The sequence below is a fragment of the Pelodiscus sinensis genome, chromosome 31, assembly GCF_049634645.1.
Source record: "Pelodiscus sinensis isolate JC-2024 chromosome 31, ASM4963464v1, whole genome shotgun sequence".
Lineage (NCBI taxonomy): Eukaryota > Metazoa > Chordata > Testudines > Trionychidae > Pelodiscus > Pelodiscus sinensis.
Window position 1 is genome coordinate 6,162,459 of NC_134741.1, and position 16,818 is coordinate 6,179,276.

The window sequence follows — 16,818 nt, forward strand, 5'->3', positions numbered from 1 at the left end:
CCAGGGGTGTTTGGGTTTGTTACGAGCACTGAGCTTTGTACAACAGCCCAGGGAACATTGTGAAAAGCCAAAACCTTCCCGCCCTGGGTGTCCTTGGCCAGTCAGCAAGTGGCAGAAAGGTTCCCTGAAGTGCTGACTTCAGGTGATTTGAAGCAAATTGTAACAGCTCAGATGAGGTGGCCGAGTGATTAAGGCGATGGACTGCTAATCCATTGTGCTCTGCATGCATGGGATCAAATCCCATCCTCATCGGGTGTTTGCAGCCCATCCTCTTGCCTCTCTCAGAGGTTCAGTGCCAGCCTCTCCTGCAACCCTGCCTGCCCCACAGAGGAAATCTCCACAGAGATACTCCCAGCTGGAACCCTCAATCCCTTCTGCCCTCAAGGGGAAACCTCACAAAGGAGGCTCCAGGCAGCCAGGCCATGGGGGTCTCTGAGATGTCCCACCTGGCTGTTGCCATGGTTCCTCTATGAGGTCACTGCCTCCCAGCCAATGAGATGAGGTGCTGCAAAAGTTTCTTGTGATGTCACTGCTGCCTTGCAGGCTCATGTCCTGCCCCTGGCCAGCCCCTTGGCATGTGTGAGCTGCTCTCCCTGCCCCCGTCACTCAGGGCTGGTTCTGGGGCTCAAGCAGGGAACATCAGAGGCTGCTCAGGGGGCCACATTGCTAGGCCAGGGGCCCTCCTGTGGGGCTGTGAGTGTTGCTGTCCCTGCTGTACAGACACGGCCATAGAGCCTCAGGAGGTTGCAGCAGCGGGAGACACTTCCCTGGTTTTGGGAGGGAGACGAGATGTCAAGGCCCATGACTCGGAGCCAGCTACAGATACCCATGGAAAGCTGATTTTCAGAGGGGTGTGATCAGCCCTTCCTGTGTATCTGGCTTCTTCAAAGGGGCTTAATCAGGAGCTAAAAGTTGAAGAAGGGACATTTAGAAGGGAGAATTTCTGTCTCTGGCACTGTCCCACCTGACAAAGAATTTACATTCCTCTGCTTTCTGAGACAGTTGGCAAGGATGCTCCACAGTGGCTCTCTCTCTCTCTCCCTCTCTGCAGAAGCTGTTCAGACCCCTCACTAGCCAATGCTGGTGTCAGGTGCAGCTCTGAGAGCTAAAACCCCAGGTGTGCAAAGTCAGAATGAAGGGGATGCATTTTGCTCTAGAATTGACAGTCGGAGGGAGGTGGCTGGAGCAGAACAGGGTCTGTCTGGAGACAAAGAGGAGCCTGAGGATGAGAAGGCCCATGAGAGGCAGAGACTCCAGAGCGGTGGGGCTAGTTATTTGGTCTGGCAAACTGGCATGGCCCAGTCTGGCTGCTTTGATGTTCTATTTGGCTGTTCTTGTCCCCTCTGGGCAAGGGAGAATGGACCCTCCCTGCATCCTGAAGTGGACATTAAATGGCCTGTGAAAGGCTAGTGTAGGTGAGCAAGGAGACATGCTTTATGTGTCCCTGATGGTCTAGTGGTTAGGATCCAGCATTTTCATTGCTCTGGCCTGGGTTCAATTCCCAGTCAGGGAAGCCCCTGGCAACTTTTACCAAACAACTTCATAGTCAACTTTCATGGCCTTAGTCAACTTTCTTGCCACGTTACAGCAGCTGTGACCCAAGAGGTTAACTCAGGCTCCTTTCCCACCTCTCCCTCACTGCTAAAAAAAGGGTCTAATGGTGCCAGCAGCCTTTCAGAACATCCCCCAGCCCTTCCCTCCCCCTTGGCTGGGCACTGTCTGGACTCAGGCCTCCCCAGTGCAGCCTAAGGGCTCTGGGGAGGACAGGGCAGCTCCAGGGGCAGAGTCCTTTCTTCTGCAGTAGTTTAAACCCAGCCCCTTGGTTCCAACTAACTTTACTCCTCATTTTTTGCCCTCTGTGTCTCCCCCTTCCCCCCCGCTGGTAATACAATCAGGACTTTTCCCTGTTGAAAGAACAAACTCTCTGGTATTTATGTGGGGAATGTAGAACCAGGGAGGGGCTAAGGAAAGACCCTGGGAGGGGGAGGAGGCTGGGAGGAAGGGCTAAGGCTGGCACCTTCCTCTGGTGGTCCCACTGCCTCATGTCAGGGGCCTCAGCAGCGCTGGGGGGTGGCTCCAGGGGGAGAAGCCTGTTCAGGGGAACTTGAGCTGCTGGGCCACTGAAGCAGGCCCCCAGCAGCAGCCTCTGTGCAGGGCTCACACGCTCCAGGCCTCCCGGTCATATTGAGTCTCCCTGTGTGGCTTGGGCTCCAGAGCCTGCCCCCCAGCTGGTGCCTTGAGGTAGCCACTGCAGCAGCAGGAATTTGGGCATCAGTTCCCCTGCTTTTGGGGACAGGAAGCCAGGCCAAGGCCCTTTTAGACACTGGAGCTGTACAGGCTGGAGCCTCCCCCTACCAGATCTCTGCCCTGCTTCCTGCAAAGCTCGCTTTTTTGCTTGTTTCTGCTTCCCTGTCCATGGCAGGCAAAGTTCATATTTTTGCTTCGTTTTGCTTTCCTGTCCATATCAGGGAGCTAAAGGAAGGGAAGTCACCAAACCAAACACCACTCTGGCCAGCATGGGGCTTGAACCCATCACCTTGGCGTTATTAGCGCCACACTCTAACCAACTGAGCTAGCCGGCCTACAAAAGTGCAGTTCCACAGCTCACCAGGAGCCCTTTCAGAAAGGCATCTCCGGCAGCTGATGGGCTGTCTCTGCAGCTGCCAATGGCTCTTCTCTGACAGGGCCACTAGCGACTCGCTGTGACGTGGGCTGGCTCATCCAGCTGGTTTGAGGGTTGGTCAAGGTGGCTGGCGGCCGGCAGACCCAGGGCAAAGAGGCAGCCGGAATCTCTTGCTGCCAGCACCTTGCCTCCCAGCTTCTTCCCTGCCAGCAGGAGCCGCAGCCCCTTTCGGCCCTGGGTCAGCCCGGGAAGGGAGGCAGGAATGGGGCCTCAGTTTGCAGGTTTCCGAGTCCTGAGCACTGCCCATGACACCAACCACCCCTCAATCAACTGGGCCAAACTGGTGCCCAGTTCATGCCCACTGGGACCTGCTTTACTTGGTTTCTTTCCACTCAGAGCCCCCTTCTTCTCCTGGGCTGCGAGGAACATCCCTGGGATACTCCCATATCCCAGCAAAGGGCCATCTCTCCAGTGACAGGAGACAGGGCTGGGCTTCTGACCTGCTCCACTGACACCTCCTGTCCTCCCGTCAGTCAGCTCCATCACTCAGGGCATCCCAGGGAGCTGAGCGATTGTGCCCTTGAGTGGCATTCTCAGCCAGCCAGCCAATCAGCTTTGTGAGGAGTTCATGGAGGCAGGGCAAAGAGCTCTCTTGTTAGGCCAGCAAGGAAGCAGCCAAGGCCCCACCCCCAGGGAGCCAGCTGGAGACCATGTGGAGGGAGCCGCTGCCTCTCCCCTCTGCTCCCTGGGGCCTGTCTCCATCGCTTCTGTCACCGCCAGGCAATGAGAGTGTGAGTGGACTCCCCAAGGGGCGCACGGTGAGAGACAGGGGGCTGGCGGCTCAGGGAGGGGCGGTCCCAGGAGGCAGAGGGCACCTGTGACTCTCGGCTGGCAGCTGACACTCTGCTCCTTGCTTCCCTCCTGCTGCTTCACCTCTCAGGGCTTCTTTCTCCTTCCCTTTCCATAGCAGGCAGGTCACCAAACCAGACACCCCTGTGGCCAGCATGGGGCTTGAACCCACGACCTGGGCGTTATTAGCATCAAGCTCTAAACAGCTGAGCCAGCAGCCCACAAGTGGCCCTTTGGGAAAGACCCCACAGGCAGCCACGAGCTCGTCTCTGATGGGGCCACGGGCGACTCACTGAGATGTGGGCTGGCTAGTGCAGAAGTCAGAGGAGCAGGAGCCTGGGTGGGTTCAGGGGGGCCTTGAGCAGGAGCAGGTTCGGGGGAGGGGCTGCTGGGCCACTGACGCAGGTGACCAGTGGTTGGCAGCAGCGCTGTGGGCTGGGCACATGGTCCCAGTCTCCTGGACATATGGAGCCTCTGGAGCCTCGGGCTGGAGGAGCCTGCCCCCTGCAGGGAGCCTTGGGCCAGCCACTGCAGCAGCAGGAATTTGGGCATCAGGTCACCCCACTGGGGACAATGGAGGGAAGAGAAGAGTTTTGCCTACTCTTGGAGAAAGCAGGGCAGGCCAAGGCCCTGTGCAGGCTGGAGCCTCCTCCTACCAGTTCTCTGGCCTGAGTCCTGCAAAGCTCTCAGCCTTTTGCCTGTTTCTGCTTCTCTGTCCATAGCAGGCAGCTAAAGTGTGTGGTTGGCAAGGACAGAAGCAGTCACCACAGCAAACAACTGCGTGGCCAACATGGGGCTTGAACCCATGACCTTGGTGTTATTAGCACCATGCTCTAACCAACTGAGCTAGCCGGCCTTCAGGAGCTGAGCTTACAAATGGCCCTTTCAGAAAGGCACCTCCGGCAGCTGCAGGGATGTCTCTGAAGCTTCCAATGGCTCTTCTCTGACAGGGTCACTAGTGACTCACTGTGATGTGGGCTGGCTAGTCCAGCTGGTTTGAGGTTTGGTCAAGGTGGCTGGTGGCCGGCAGACCCAGGGCAAAGAGGCAGCCAGAATCTCCTGCTGCCAGCACCTTGCCTCCCAGCTTCTTCCCTGTCAGCAGCAGCCACAGCCCCTTTCTGCCACTGTGAAGAGAAGCAGGAATGGGACCAAGTAACGAGTCAGGCTGAGGGGGGCAGGCAAAGCTCATCTTGCCTTGCAGGGCCACTGGCAACAGCTTCTCTCTTGTGCGCTGCTGCTGAGGAGAAAAACACCCTGAGAGGGACCAGAAAGACCAATTTAAAAGATTGTTTGGAGGGGGGGGGGCACCTGCTAGCGCCAGGGGGGCAAGAGTCAGAGCCTGGCAGCTCCTGGGGACCACACAAGAGACCACAAGGGTAAGCAGCAAGCTCCAGGCAGGTTACGTTTTAGGGCCCAGCCCATCTCAGCCAGGCAGACCATAGCATCAGACTGAGCTCCAGGGGGCATCGGACACAAAACTCTCTCTCTGGGGAGCTTGTAGATAAGGAGCCCAAAGCTCATAAAGCAGGAGGGTTTTGCAGCAACCAGCCCAGCCCCAGCAAGTCCCACTGAGATTTGAACTCAGCTCACAGGATTCAGAGTCTGAGTGCTGCCCCTTACAACATGGGACCTACATGAGCCAGCAGTGACTCAATTACGCTGAACTGGAGCCTCAGCTCATGCCCACTGGGACCAGCTTTGCTTGTTTCCTTCCACCCAGAGCCCCCTTCTTCTCCTGGGCTGCAAGGAGCCTCCCTGGGACGCCCTGAGACAGGCACAGGACTGTCCCATAACCAGCCCCACCCCACCCCACCCCACCCAACCAGCTTTGGCAGAACAAAGGGGGGGGGCTAGCTAGACTGCTCCCTTCTTACACACTTCAAAAAGTCCATTTGTCAACAGGCCAAGACTGTGTGGCCTAAAAGATAAAGCATCTGACTTTGGGTTGGAAAACTACAGGGTTTGAGTCCCTTTGCAGTTGTGTTGACTGTGCTTATGGGTTCTGGTATCTCGTGCTTGGAAAGGTTCTTTTTAACGATATGTATCCCTTGGAAGGCCTCTCGCTATTCAGCAAATCTAACCTTTACCATTCTGCAGAGAGGCAGCAATTAACTGTAGAGCCTGGGCTCACATTCCATCCAAATAGCATTTCAATAGGGTCACACTAGGCTGTGAGAAGGGGCTTGGATCCTAAGGACACCCACTGTCACCAAGTAAGAAACAGATCTCAGGGTGGGTAGAGAAAACTTAGTTAACAGCACTTTGTCTGGCAAAAAACTGCTTATCAGTGTTTGTGCAATTGGCATTCTATGATTATCATCCTCACTTTCCTATTGTTTGTCTGTGTGATCGCTGTCTGGTTTGTAACTGTTTCTGTCGGCTGTATCATTAATGTTGCTGGGGGAAAATCAACAAAGGTGGTGGGATATGATTGGTTAGGTAAATCATAATAGTATGTTATCTTTGGTTAATAAAATTTAACTAAAATAATTGGTTAAACAGGACTCAATTTTCACTCTAATAACTGGGGTCCAAGAAGGAGACCAGGGAGAAGAAGGAAAAGGGGAAACGAGAAGAGGAAGAAGGAGGAAAAGGGAAAGGAAGGGAGAAGACCAAGAAGGAGGAGAGAAGCCCTGGAAGCAGAACTCACCTCCAAGGCAGCCTCAGACCAGAGCAGCCAGGACCCCTCTGCATGATTGTTGAAATGGTTTGCTGTGTGAATTTTGTCAGGTGACGTCAGGCCTGGACACTGAAATTAGTTACCAGTTTCCCTGAGCTGTTCAGTCTCAGACCTGTGATGGCCAAGTGGTTAAGGCATTGGACTAGAAATCCAATAGGGTTTCCCTGTGCAGGTTTAAATCCTGCTCACAGAGAGGCCTGTGTTTTGGTCACACCCCTTCCTAGGCCAACAAGGTACCCAAACTCTGAGACCCCGGAGAAGAACCTGCCAGTCCCATCACAAAGGACACATGGGCTATGTCTACACTCACAGCTTCTTCCATGAGTAATATGCAAATGAAGCTAAGTTTGGAATATTACTGAGCCTCATTTGCATAGCTAATGAGCCACCATTTTTTTCCGAAGAGACTCTTGCACCAGAAGGAGCGTCTACACTGCCCCTTCTTGCGCAAGAAAAACCCTCTTGCGCACTGCGATTACACCTATTACTTTTCACTAAACACAATTATCAGACTACCCAGTGCACATTCCTACCTTCCTTTGTGCACACAACATACCTGGGGCTCTAATTACTGGCCACCTGCCTTTCACACAGATCATTGATCCTTGTGACTTTCAGGGACATTCGCATGGCAGCTGTTTGAACATAATGTGCTTCTATTGCATGATCAGCACCAGAGTCTCCGGTTGTGTCTACACTGTGAGTTTTCTCAGCAAAAGATGTGCTAATGAGCAGGGCTTGCCAAGCAGCGGGGAGCTCTGCTCGCCAGCCACGCGGTTTCGCATGGTTCTGCGCTCTGCGCACACGCAGATCGTTCTGTGCATGTGCAGATCGCTCTGCTCCAGCTCTTCCAGGATGTAATTATTTACATCCATGGGCGAGTAGATTACATTATTTGCAGAGCCCTGGTAATGAGGGTCTCATTTCCATGAGTCATGATCTCATTTGCATATTTTCTGACAAACTGGTTTTGCGCTGGGGTTGTTGTGCAAAAACAAGCAGTATGGAAGTTTTCTGTTTGTGCAAAACCCCCTTTTTCTGCAAGATCAGGATACCTCTTTTTTGGGAGCATAAGAATCTTGTGGAAAAAGGGAAATTTGTGCAAAAAAATGTTCGCACTGCTTGTTTTTGCACAGCAATCCCATTGGCAGAAAATATGCAAATGAGATTGTGACTCATGCAATTGAGTCCCTCATTAACATATTTTTTACAGAGAAAACTTCTAGTGTAGCTGTAGTCTCTATGAGCCTCACTAAATCAAACCCCTAGGGCACCTCCTGCTCTTTGCTACTATCCTACTCCCACTGTGAGGGCACCACCAAGCTCAACTGAAGGTAAAACCAACTCCAGATACATGTTGAAGAATGGTGGGAAGAAAAGACCCATTGACCTGGCAACAAGGCACCACTGGGAGTTGAACCCAGGATCTCCTGCTTACTAGGCAGGTGCTTTAGCCAACTAAGCCATGGTGCCCTCCTTGGAAGCAACCCTAAAACTGTTCTACTTTATGGTTCCAGACACCCCCTTACCATTCCAAAGTGCAGCCGTTCCCCATTCCCCTCCAGCTCTTGCTCTTGCCATGACTCAAGGTCTGCGCAGCCCAAGACATTTGATTGGCAGCTGGTACCCAAAACCTTTTTGTCAATTGTAGCACCAGGCCCCAAAGGGACAGACCCAAGGCAGCCGCCTGGTCCTAAGGCTGGGCCTGCAGCCAGGGGGAGGGAGAAGAATCTCTCCTTTCAGCTGGAGTTGAATCAGCAACCTAAGGGCACTTGCCGAGCACCCGCTACAGGCCTCTGCTCTGCCAGCTGAGCTATGGAAGGTGCCTGGGGCAGGCGGCTTTGCCCAGGTGGCCCTTGGACGAGTGCCAGGGCAAGAGCCCCCCGAAGGGGACGGCCTCGCAGGGGAGGGGTAGGAGAACCCAGCAGCACAGGGGTGTCACAGGCGCTTCACCCGCAGAAGGACCCTTGAGTGATCCCGGCAGAAACGCCGCGTCTCGCTCCCTGCAGCTCCCCTTGCTGCCCTGGCAGGCGCTGCCCCTTCTCCCACCGGCCTGGGCCTGGCCTCCCTCCCCCGCCTGGCACAACAGAGAGCCCCTTGGCTTGAGCCTGGGCAAGCTTAGGCTCTGGGCTCTGGGGCCAGCCCCCTTGTTGGTCAGAGCCCCCTATCCACAGTGCTACTCCAGGGGGCCTGGTTCCAGGGCCTCCTAATCCCAGGGACTGGGGGGCTGGAGGCCTTTGCCCTGGAGTCTCAGAGCTCCCCCAGTGCCACCTGCCAGGAGGGGGAATCTCCCGCAGGGCCGGTGTGATGTAGGAACCTCTCCCAGGGCAGTGCCCCCAGCCCAGTCCCTGCCCCTTGTGGGGGCAGGTAAGAGATACCCCCGCCCCTTCCCCAGAGAGCAGCCCCCTGGGCTGTAGGGGGCGGATCTGGCCCAGGGCTGTTCCCAGCAGAGGGGGTTTGATCCCAGACTGGGTCCAGGGAAACTGCTCCCAGTTCCCAGCACGTGCGAGGTTGGGGGAGCGAGCAGATCAGCGTTTGCAGATATCTACACTTATTTGCATAATGCGTATGTAGATATGCAGGGCTCGGCAATTAGGGCAATTTACCCACCTGTAGTGAGTAGATTTTAGCCCGGTGCGGTGCTCAGTGCAGTCTGCGCATGCGCAGTGATATGTAAATAAAATGTTACTGGTCTGGCAAAGGTTTGTGAATGGTTTGTCTGTCCATGGTGTAAACACAAAGGCTGGAAACACTGGTGTGATCCATGGGGGCTGGCCGAATGCAAGGCAGGGAAAACACTGGGTGAAGGGGGGGGGGATATTTTCCTCAACAGGCCTTTGTCCCTCTGAATCCCTGGGGACGTTGGGTTTCGTCTTGTTTGGTTTCCCTTTTCCCTGCTTCCCTCCTCGCTGTGGGGAGGGGTCAGCTCTCGCCCTCGCGGTGGGAAGCCCTGGTACAGGGATGGGATTGGCAGATGCTCTGAGAGTGAGTCCCTGGGCTGTTTGGGGAGAAAACTTTCTCATGTCTGCTTTTCCCAGCACCACCAGGATGGCTGAGTGATTAAGGTGTCGGACTTAAAGATGTGATGGATGTTTATCTGTGTGGGTTCAAACCCCACTCCTGGTAACTTCCATTCTTTGGCAAGACATTGATTGGCATGGTGTTTAGTCCTGCTGTGAGGCAGGGCCCTGGACTTGGTCTCCAAAGGTCCTGTGGGCTATATCTGCACTGGTGGGTTCTTGTGCAAGATCACATCCATGCTGCTGTGTGTGAGCTGTGCTTTTGTGCAAGAGCACGTCCATTGCAGTGTGGACACTCTTTTGTGCAAGAAACCCCTGTCCTGAGCTCTTGTGCAAGAAGACTTACACCTGCTAGAAAAGAGAAGAGCTCTTGGGCAAGAAGCCCTTTCTTCTACACTTTACTATAAAACTTCTTGCACAAGAGCGAGTGGGCAGTGTGGCCCTTCTTGCACAATAACCTACCAGTGTAGACTGATTGGCTGAGCAGGGGCCAGTCCCAGGGAGGAGACTCAGGACTTTGTTGTTCTCCTTAAGTCCCAGCAAACGAGCCAGAACCAATCGACTGCTCGGGGAATTGTTCTGCTTCTTGCCAGTGCTTGTCGCTGAGCAGCTCCTGAGTCTCTCTGTGTCCCGGTGCTTCTAACCCACTGGCTGAGCCATCCCTAGGCTGGGCTGTGGGGCTGTAGCACCTTTGGGACACTTTATTCTGATCTGTCAGGGTGCGAAACTCCAGACGAAGGGGGAGTTTCAGCATCAGGTTTCTGGGGCCTGTTCTTCAATCCTCACCCCACTCAGCCGCCCACCCCCAGCCTCTTCCAGCATAGCCTGCCCCACCCTCCCCCCACAGGGCCTCCACAGGGGCCTCTGTCCCAGGGAGAATGGGGAGCCCCTGCCCCCGGCACCCGCCCACCCTGCTGCTGCTCCCACCAGAGCAGAGGATTCACCCGGTATCCCCGTTCTGTTCTGAAATTTGACTTTTCCTTTTCATATGTGTTCGGTTTTTTAATTGTATCTTTTGCTATATATGGTTGTGACAATTTTCTTCCACTATTTGATCTGAGGAAGTGGGTCTGGCCCACGAAAGCTCATCATCTAATAAACCATCTTGTTAGTCTTTAAAGTGCTACATAGTCCTGTATTTTGTTGCAGCTTAAAAGTCCAACATGCTTTCCATTGCACCACAGAGCCTGATATCTCCACTCTCTGCTTTGCAGCATGGCAATTGCTGGTGGCAAAAAAGGGGAGCCAGGTCTGTCTCTTTTCGGAGATCAGGTAGGAAGAGGGAGGGGGCCACTGAGCCCCTAACAGTGAAAATAAGGGGTAAGAGCTGAGCTGCAGTTGGAGAATGTGGGCATCGATCCCACTGCCTCTCACAGGCTAAGCAAGCGCTCTACCACTTGAGCTAATTCCCCTGCGGCATTTACAGATGCCTTCTTGGAGACTCTTCCCTTCTCCACAGCGACGTCTGTCATCTAGGTCAGTTAGTCGTGGGAAAGGAGAAGGCTCCGAAAAGGCCTCAAGGGCAACTCTCAAGGAGACTCCCTGCAGCAAAGCCATGGGGGGGGGGGGGGGGGGGCTCTGATCTGGCCCCTGCCCTGCAGCCTGGCCCACCTGGCCATTGTCATGGACTCTCTATGAGGTCATCACCTCCCAACCTCCTTTAGCCAATAAGCTGAGGGGCTGCAAAAGGCCCTTGTGATGTCACTGCCACACCCACCCCTGCCCTCCAGGGCTAATGTCCTGCCCCAGGCAGCCCCTTTGCCTGGCTGAGCTGCTCCCAGGGATGAAAGTGACACATTTCTTACAGGGAGTCCTGGGAGATGAAGCAGCTGGAGGGAGCCAGGAGAGCAGAGGCCAGTCTGAGAGCTGAGAGTCAGAGGTGCCCACTGCACTTTCATACCACAGGTCCTATGGTGTAAGGGGCAGCACTCAGGACTCTGAATCCTGCAATGTGCATTCAAATCTCAGAGTAGGACCTACTAAGACTCATGGGGTTGTTACAAGGTTCAGGTGCTTCAGCTTCCATGCCCTCAGGTTCAATGCAGAGAGTTTTGTTCCCCTTGCTGGGTGTCTGAGGCCACTGGAGCTCCATCTCCAGACTGAGCAGGTGGGCGGGAAGGGCCTGATGCCATCACAGCTGCAGGGCAGGTCACTCACCTGACGCCTGAGCTCAGCCCTTGCTGGAGGCAGCCAGACAGTGTGAGCAGGTCAGAGGGGGGATTGGGGGAAGGGCCCTGAGTCCTGGCTCCCAGCCACGCACCTTGGCAGAAAGACCAACGGCCCCTGCACAAAGTGCATTGTAGGAATAAGAGTTGGGGCAGCAGGAAAGGGGCCGGCCCCTCAGTAACAGGGCACGGGCAGGAGAAGATGGGAGTGAATCCTGCTACCTCTGGGGTCTAGCAGCTTTTCACCCCAGCTTTGTGGGAGACCAAGTAGGAAGGGGCCACTGCAGGTGCACAACCCTCTGGCCTGCTGTGTCTGTGGAAAGGGGGGAGAGGACACACGCTTGTCACTGGGGAACAGGGCGCATGGATCCCACTCGTTCCTGCAGAAAATGAAACAGGCTGAGCATTTTGCAGAGAACAGGCTGAGCCCTTCTCCTGTCCCTGGAGAGATGGAAATGGGGCCGTTCCTTGTGAGGAAAGAAGTGGGTGTATCGGGAGTGGGGTTTGAGCTCAAACCTCCGCACAGACCAGAACCCCACATTAGGGGCAAGAAAGAGCCTTGAGTCAGGCAGTGGAGAACACTTGGCTCCTGTTACTCTGAGATGGGATATTAGGAAACTTTTCCTACACATCCTGGCTAGCTCAGTTGGTAGAGCATACCATCCTTAATCTTAGGGTCATGGGTTCAAGCCTGATGCTGGGTGGTGCCCTTCCTGGACTCTGGTGCTGATCATACAATAGAAGCACATTATGTTTAAACAGCTGCCATGTGAATGTACCTGAATGTCACAATGATCTGTGTGAAAGGCAGGTGGCCAGTAATTAGAGCCCCATGTATGTTATGTGCACAAACGAAGGTAGGAATGTGCACTGGGTAGTCTGATAATGGTGTTTAGTGAAAATTATTAGGTATAATCACATTGTGCAGGATGTTTTTTCTTGTGCAAGAAGGGGCAGTGTAGAAGCTCCTTCTTGTGCAAGAGTCTCTTCTGAAAAAAGTGGTGGCTTGTGAGCTATGCAAATGAGGCTCAGCAATATTCCACACTTAGCCTCATTTGCATATTACTCATGCAAGAAGGGTACCTTGTTGCCCTAGGAAGGGGTGTGACCAAAACACAGGCCTCACTGTGAGCGGGATTTGAACCTGCACAGGGAAACCCCTATTGGATTTCTAATCCAACACCTTAACTGCTTGGCCATCACAGCTCTGAGTCCTAGTAGCTCAGGGAAAATGTTAAATAATTCCAATGCCCAGGCCTGTCGTCACCAGACAGAATTCAAACAGCAAACCATTTCAACAGTCGTACAGAGGGGTCCTGGGCGCTCTGGTCTGAGGCTGCCTTGGAGGTGAGTTCTGCTTCCAGATCTCCCTCCTTCTCCTTGGTCTTCTTCCTTCCTTTCCCTTTCCCTCCTTCTTCCTCTTCTCGTTTCCCCTTTTCCTTCTTCTCCCTGGTCTCCTTCTTGGACCCCTGTTTATATACTGATAATTGAGTCCTGCTTAACCAATTAATTTAGTTTAATGTTACTAACCAAAGCTAACATACTATTATGATTTACCTAACCAATCATACTTCATCACCTTTGTTGATTTTCCCCCAGCAACATTAATGATACAGCAGACAGAAATAGCTACAAACCAGACAGCAATCAGACAGACAAACAATAGGAAAGTGAGGACAATAATCATAGAACGCCAATTGCACAAACACAACTATTGCTAAGCAGTGTTTTGCCAGACAAAGTGCTGTTAACTAAGTTCTCTCTACCCACCCTTAGATCTGTTTCTTACTTGGTGACAGTGGGGGTCAATAGGATCAGACCCCCTGGTCACAGCCTAGTGTGACCCTATTGCAATGCTGTTTAGATGGAATGTGAGCCCAGCCTCTACAGTTAATTACTGCTGCTCTGCAGTCTGCTTTAGTTTAGATCTGCCAAATAGCTAGAGGCCTTCCAATGGACACACATTGTTACAGAACCATTCTAAGGATAAGGCCCCCCGACCCACAAGCACAGTCAACACATCTGCAAAGGGACTCAAACCCTCAGTCTTCCGACCCAAAGTCAGATGCCTTATCTTTCAGGCCACACAGTCCTATTTAGGAATGGACATTTTGAAATGTGTAAGAAGGGAGCAGTCTAGCTAGCCCTGCCCCCCGCTTTATTCTGCCAAAGCCGGTTGGGTGGGGTGGGGTGGGGCTGGTTATGGGGAGGCAGAGCCCTGTGCCTGTCTCAGGGCATCCCAGGGAGGCTCCTTGCAGCCCAGGAGAAGAAGGGGGCTCTGGGTGGAAGGAAAACAAGCAAAGCTGGTCCAAGTGGCCATGAGCCAGAACTCCAGTTCAGCCTAATTGAATCACTACTGGCTCATGTAGGTCCCATGGGCTGTGTCTCGACGGGCCAGTTTTTCCGGAAAATCAGCTGCTTTTCTGGAAAAACTTACCAGATGTCTACACTGGCTGCTTGAATTTCTGCAAAAACGCTGACTTCCTACTGTAAGAAATCAGTGCTTTTTGCGGAAATACTATGCTGCTCCCATTCGGGCAAAAGTCTTTTTCCAAAAGACTTTTGCGCAAAAGGGCCAGTGTAGACAGCAGAGATTTCTTTTTTGCAAAAAAGCCCCGATTGAGAAAATGGCGATCGGGGCTTTTTTGCGGAAAAGCGCATCTAGATTGGCCACGGACGCTTTTCCACAAAAAGTGCTTTTGCGGAAAAGTGTCCTGCCAATCTAGACGCTCTTTTCTGAAAATGCTTTTAATGGAAAACTTTTCTGTTAAAAGCATTTCCGGAAAAACATGCCAGTCTAGATGTAGCGATGGTGTAAGGGGCAGCACTCAGAACTCTGAATCATGTGATCCGAGTTCAAATCTCTGTGGGATTTGCTAGGGTTGGGCTGATTGCTGCAAAACCCTCCAACTTTATGAGCTTTGGGCTCCTTATCTGCAGGCTCCCCAGAGAAAGAGTTCTGTGCCTCCTGCTGGGTGTCTGATGCCCCCTGGAGCTCAGTCTGATGCTATGGTCTGCCTGGCTGAGATGGGCTGGGCCCTAAAACTTAACCTGCCTGGAGCTTGCTGCTTACCCTTGTGGTCTCTTTTGTGGTCCCCAGGAGCTGCCAGGCTCTGACTCTTGCCCGCCTGGCGCTAGCAGGTGCCCCCCCCAAACAATCTTTTAAATTGGTCTTTCCGGTCCCTCTCAGGGTGTTTTTCTCCTCAGCAGCAGCGCACAAGAGAGAAGCTGTTGCCAGTGGCCCTGCAAGACAAGATGAGCTTTGCCTGCCCCCCTCAGCCTGACTTGTTACTTAGCCCCATTCCTGCCTCTCTTCCCAGTGGCTGAAAGGGGCTGCGGCTGCTGCCGACAGGGAAGAAGCTGGGAGGCAAGGTGCTGGCAGCAAGAGATTCCGGCTGCTTCTTTGCCCTGGGTCTCAGTGCGCCATGCCGGCCACCAGCCACCTTGACCAAACCTCAAAGCATCTGGACTAGTGAGCTCACATCACAGTGAGTTGCTAGTGGCCCTGTCAGAGAAGAGGCGCCTTTCTGAAAGGGCCATTTGTGAGCTTGGCTTCTGAAGGCCGGCTAGCTCAGTTGGTTAGAGCGTGGTGCTAATAATGCCAAGGTCATGGGTTCAAGCCCCATGTTGGCCACAAGGTTGTTCACTGCAGTGGCTACTCTCCCTCTCCCCCAGACACAAGCACTTTAGCTGCCTGCTATGGACAGGGAAGCAGAAACAGGCAAAAGGCTGAGAGCTTTGCAGGACTAAGGCCAGAGAACTGGTAGGAGGAGGATCCAGCCTGCACAGACCCAGTGGCTAAAAGGGTCTGGCCAGCTTTCCCCTAATGGCAGGGAAAACTCTTCTCTTCCCTCCATTGTCCCCAGTGGGGTGACCTGATCCCAAATTCCTGCTGCTGCAGTGGCTGGCCCATGGCTCCTCCAGCCCAAGCCACAGAGGGAGGCGCCATTTGTCCAGGTGATGGGACCATGTACCCAGCCCACAGAGCTGCTGCCAACCACTGGTCACCTGCTTCAGTGGCCCAGCAGCCCCTCCCCCAAACCTGCTCCTGCTCAAGGCCCCCCTGAACCCACCCAAGCTCCTGATCCTCTGACTTCTGCACTAGCCAGCCCACATCTCAGTGAGTCGCCCGTGGCCCCATCAGAGATGAGCTCTGGGCAGCGGCAGAGACGTCCCTGCAGCTGCCTGTGGGGTCTTTCCCAAAGGGCCCCTCGTGGGCTGCTGGCTCAGCTGTTTAGAGCTTGATGCTGATAACGCCCAGGTGGTGGGTGCAAGCCCCATGCTGGCCACAGGGGTGTCTGGTTTGGTGACTTGCCTTTGTGTAGCTGCCTGCTATGGACAGGGAAGGAGAAAGAAGCCCTGGGAGGTGAAGCAGCGGGAGGGAAGCAAGGAGCAGAGTGTCAGCTGCCAGCCGAGAGTCACAGGTGCCCTCTGCCTCCTGGGACCGCCCCTCCCTGAGCCGCCAGCCCCCTGTCTCTCACCGTGCGCCCCTTGGGGAGTCCACTCGCTCTGGGCTCCGGGGGCCTCCCGCTCCCACAGGGAATGACACAGCCCTGTGCCCTAGCCCAGAGCCACGCCCAGCCCGTGTGAAACAGGAGGGTTCATTGAGCGTCTGACACAGCACAGGGACCCAGGCAGGCAGCAGGGGCTGCGGGTGAGGAGTGAGGGCACCAGAGGGGGCAGGGAAACAAGTAGCACCAAGACTCTTGCCACCAGGGTCTGGCCACCCGACTCCCTGCCCAGGCTGCTGGGCCCCCGACCACTTCAGCTGCCAGGTCAGCCCGGGAGCTAAGGCAGGAATGGGGGGAAGGAGCTAGTCAAACTGCAGGTGGCAGGAAACACCAGTCTCGCCTTCCTGGGCCGGGCACGACGGCATCATGTTTGTGACACGGCTGCCAGACATCCCGGACAGTTAATAACCAGCTAGAGGGGTTTATGGGGAGCTCAGTGTGGGGAGCCTAAGATGAAATATTTAAAGGTCCCTGGTTCAATCCCAGGCTTTGCCATGTCTCTCGGTGCAGCAGGGCCCTCTCTGGTCCCCTTGCTGTGCTAGTGCCCTGTGACATCCCCGCATCCATCTTAGCCACAGCCCAGCACTGGAAACTCCCGTCCATCTGATTAACCCCCTTCCCTTCCAACCCTCCCTCACAGTCCTTGCTTTCTTGGCTAAAGTCCCCTCCTTTGTGCGTGTGGCTGGCAGGGGTTACTAGATGGATCCATTTACATGTAGCTTCACTGAAACCCCCCTTGTTGGCCTGCGCCCAGGTCAGTCCGTGTCACTGGCTCAGGGGTTTCTCCCCCCAGCACGCTGCAGAGAAAGCCCTTGTGTGTGAAAGGGCCTCAGGGAGCCCAGAAACCAAGTTAAAAATAAACCAAAAGGAAACATTTTTGTGCCCAGTGGAACTCCTTGCCAGAGGATGTTGTGGAGGTGAAATCTACAAGAAGGTCCAAAACAGAACTGGATAATTTAATGCAGGAAAG

General features: G+C 54.2%; 8 non-coding genes across 8 annotated transcripts; 4 read left to right on the forward strand and 4 right to left on the reverse strand.

Moving 5' to 3' along the window:
* The first annotated feature begins 170 nt into the window (after positions 1-170).
* On the forward strand, positions 171-252 carry TRNAS-GCU (transfer RNA serine (anticodon GCU)). Its single transcript has one exon. It is a non-coding gene; the product is annotated as a tRNA-Ser (tRNA).
* Positions 253-1,441: 1,189 nt separating this feature from the next.
* On the forward strand, positions 1,442-1,513 carry TRNAE-UUC (transfer RNA glutamic acid (anticodon UUC)). Its single transcript has one exon. It is a non-coding gene; the product is annotated as a tRNA-Glu (tRNA).
* A 995-nt stretch (positions 1,514-2,508) lies between these two features.
* On the reverse strand, positions 2,509-2,582 carry TRNAI-AAU (transfer RNA isoleucine (anticodon AAU)). The gene has a single exon. It is a non-coding gene; the product is annotated as a tRNA-Ile (tRNA).
* Positions 2,583-4,254: 1,672 nt separating this feature from the next.
* Positions 4,255-4,328, reverse strand: TRNAI-AAU (transfer RNA isoleucine (anticodon AAU)). Its single transcript has one exon. It is a non-coding gene; the product is annotated as a tRNA-Ile (tRNA).
* A 1,935-nt stretch (positions 4,329-6,263) lies between these two features.
* On the forward strand, positions 6,264-6,345 carry TRNAS-AGA (transfer RNA serine (anticodon AGA)). Its single transcript has one exon. It is a non-coding gene; the product is annotated as a tRNA-Ser (tRNA).
* Positions 6,346-7,551: 1,206 nt separating this feature from the next.
* TRNAT-AGU (transfer RNA threonine (anticodon AGU)) lies at positions 7,552-7,625 on the reverse strand. The gene has a single exon. It is a non-coding gene; the product is annotated as a tRNA-Thr (tRNA).
* Positions 7,626-12,460: 4,835 nt separating this feature from the next.
* On the reverse strand, positions 12,461-12,543 carry TRNAS-AGA (transfer RNA serine (anticodon AGA)). Its single transcript has one exon. It is a non-coding gene; the product is annotated as a tRNA-Ser (tRNA).
* Positions 12,544-14,897: 2,354 nt separating this feature from the next.
* Positions 14,898-14,971, forward strand: TRNAI-AAU (transfer RNA isoleucine (anticodon AAU)). The gene has a single exon. It is a non-coding gene; the product is annotated as a tRNA-Ile (tRNA).
* Positions 14,972-16,818: the final 1,847 nt, after the last annotated feature.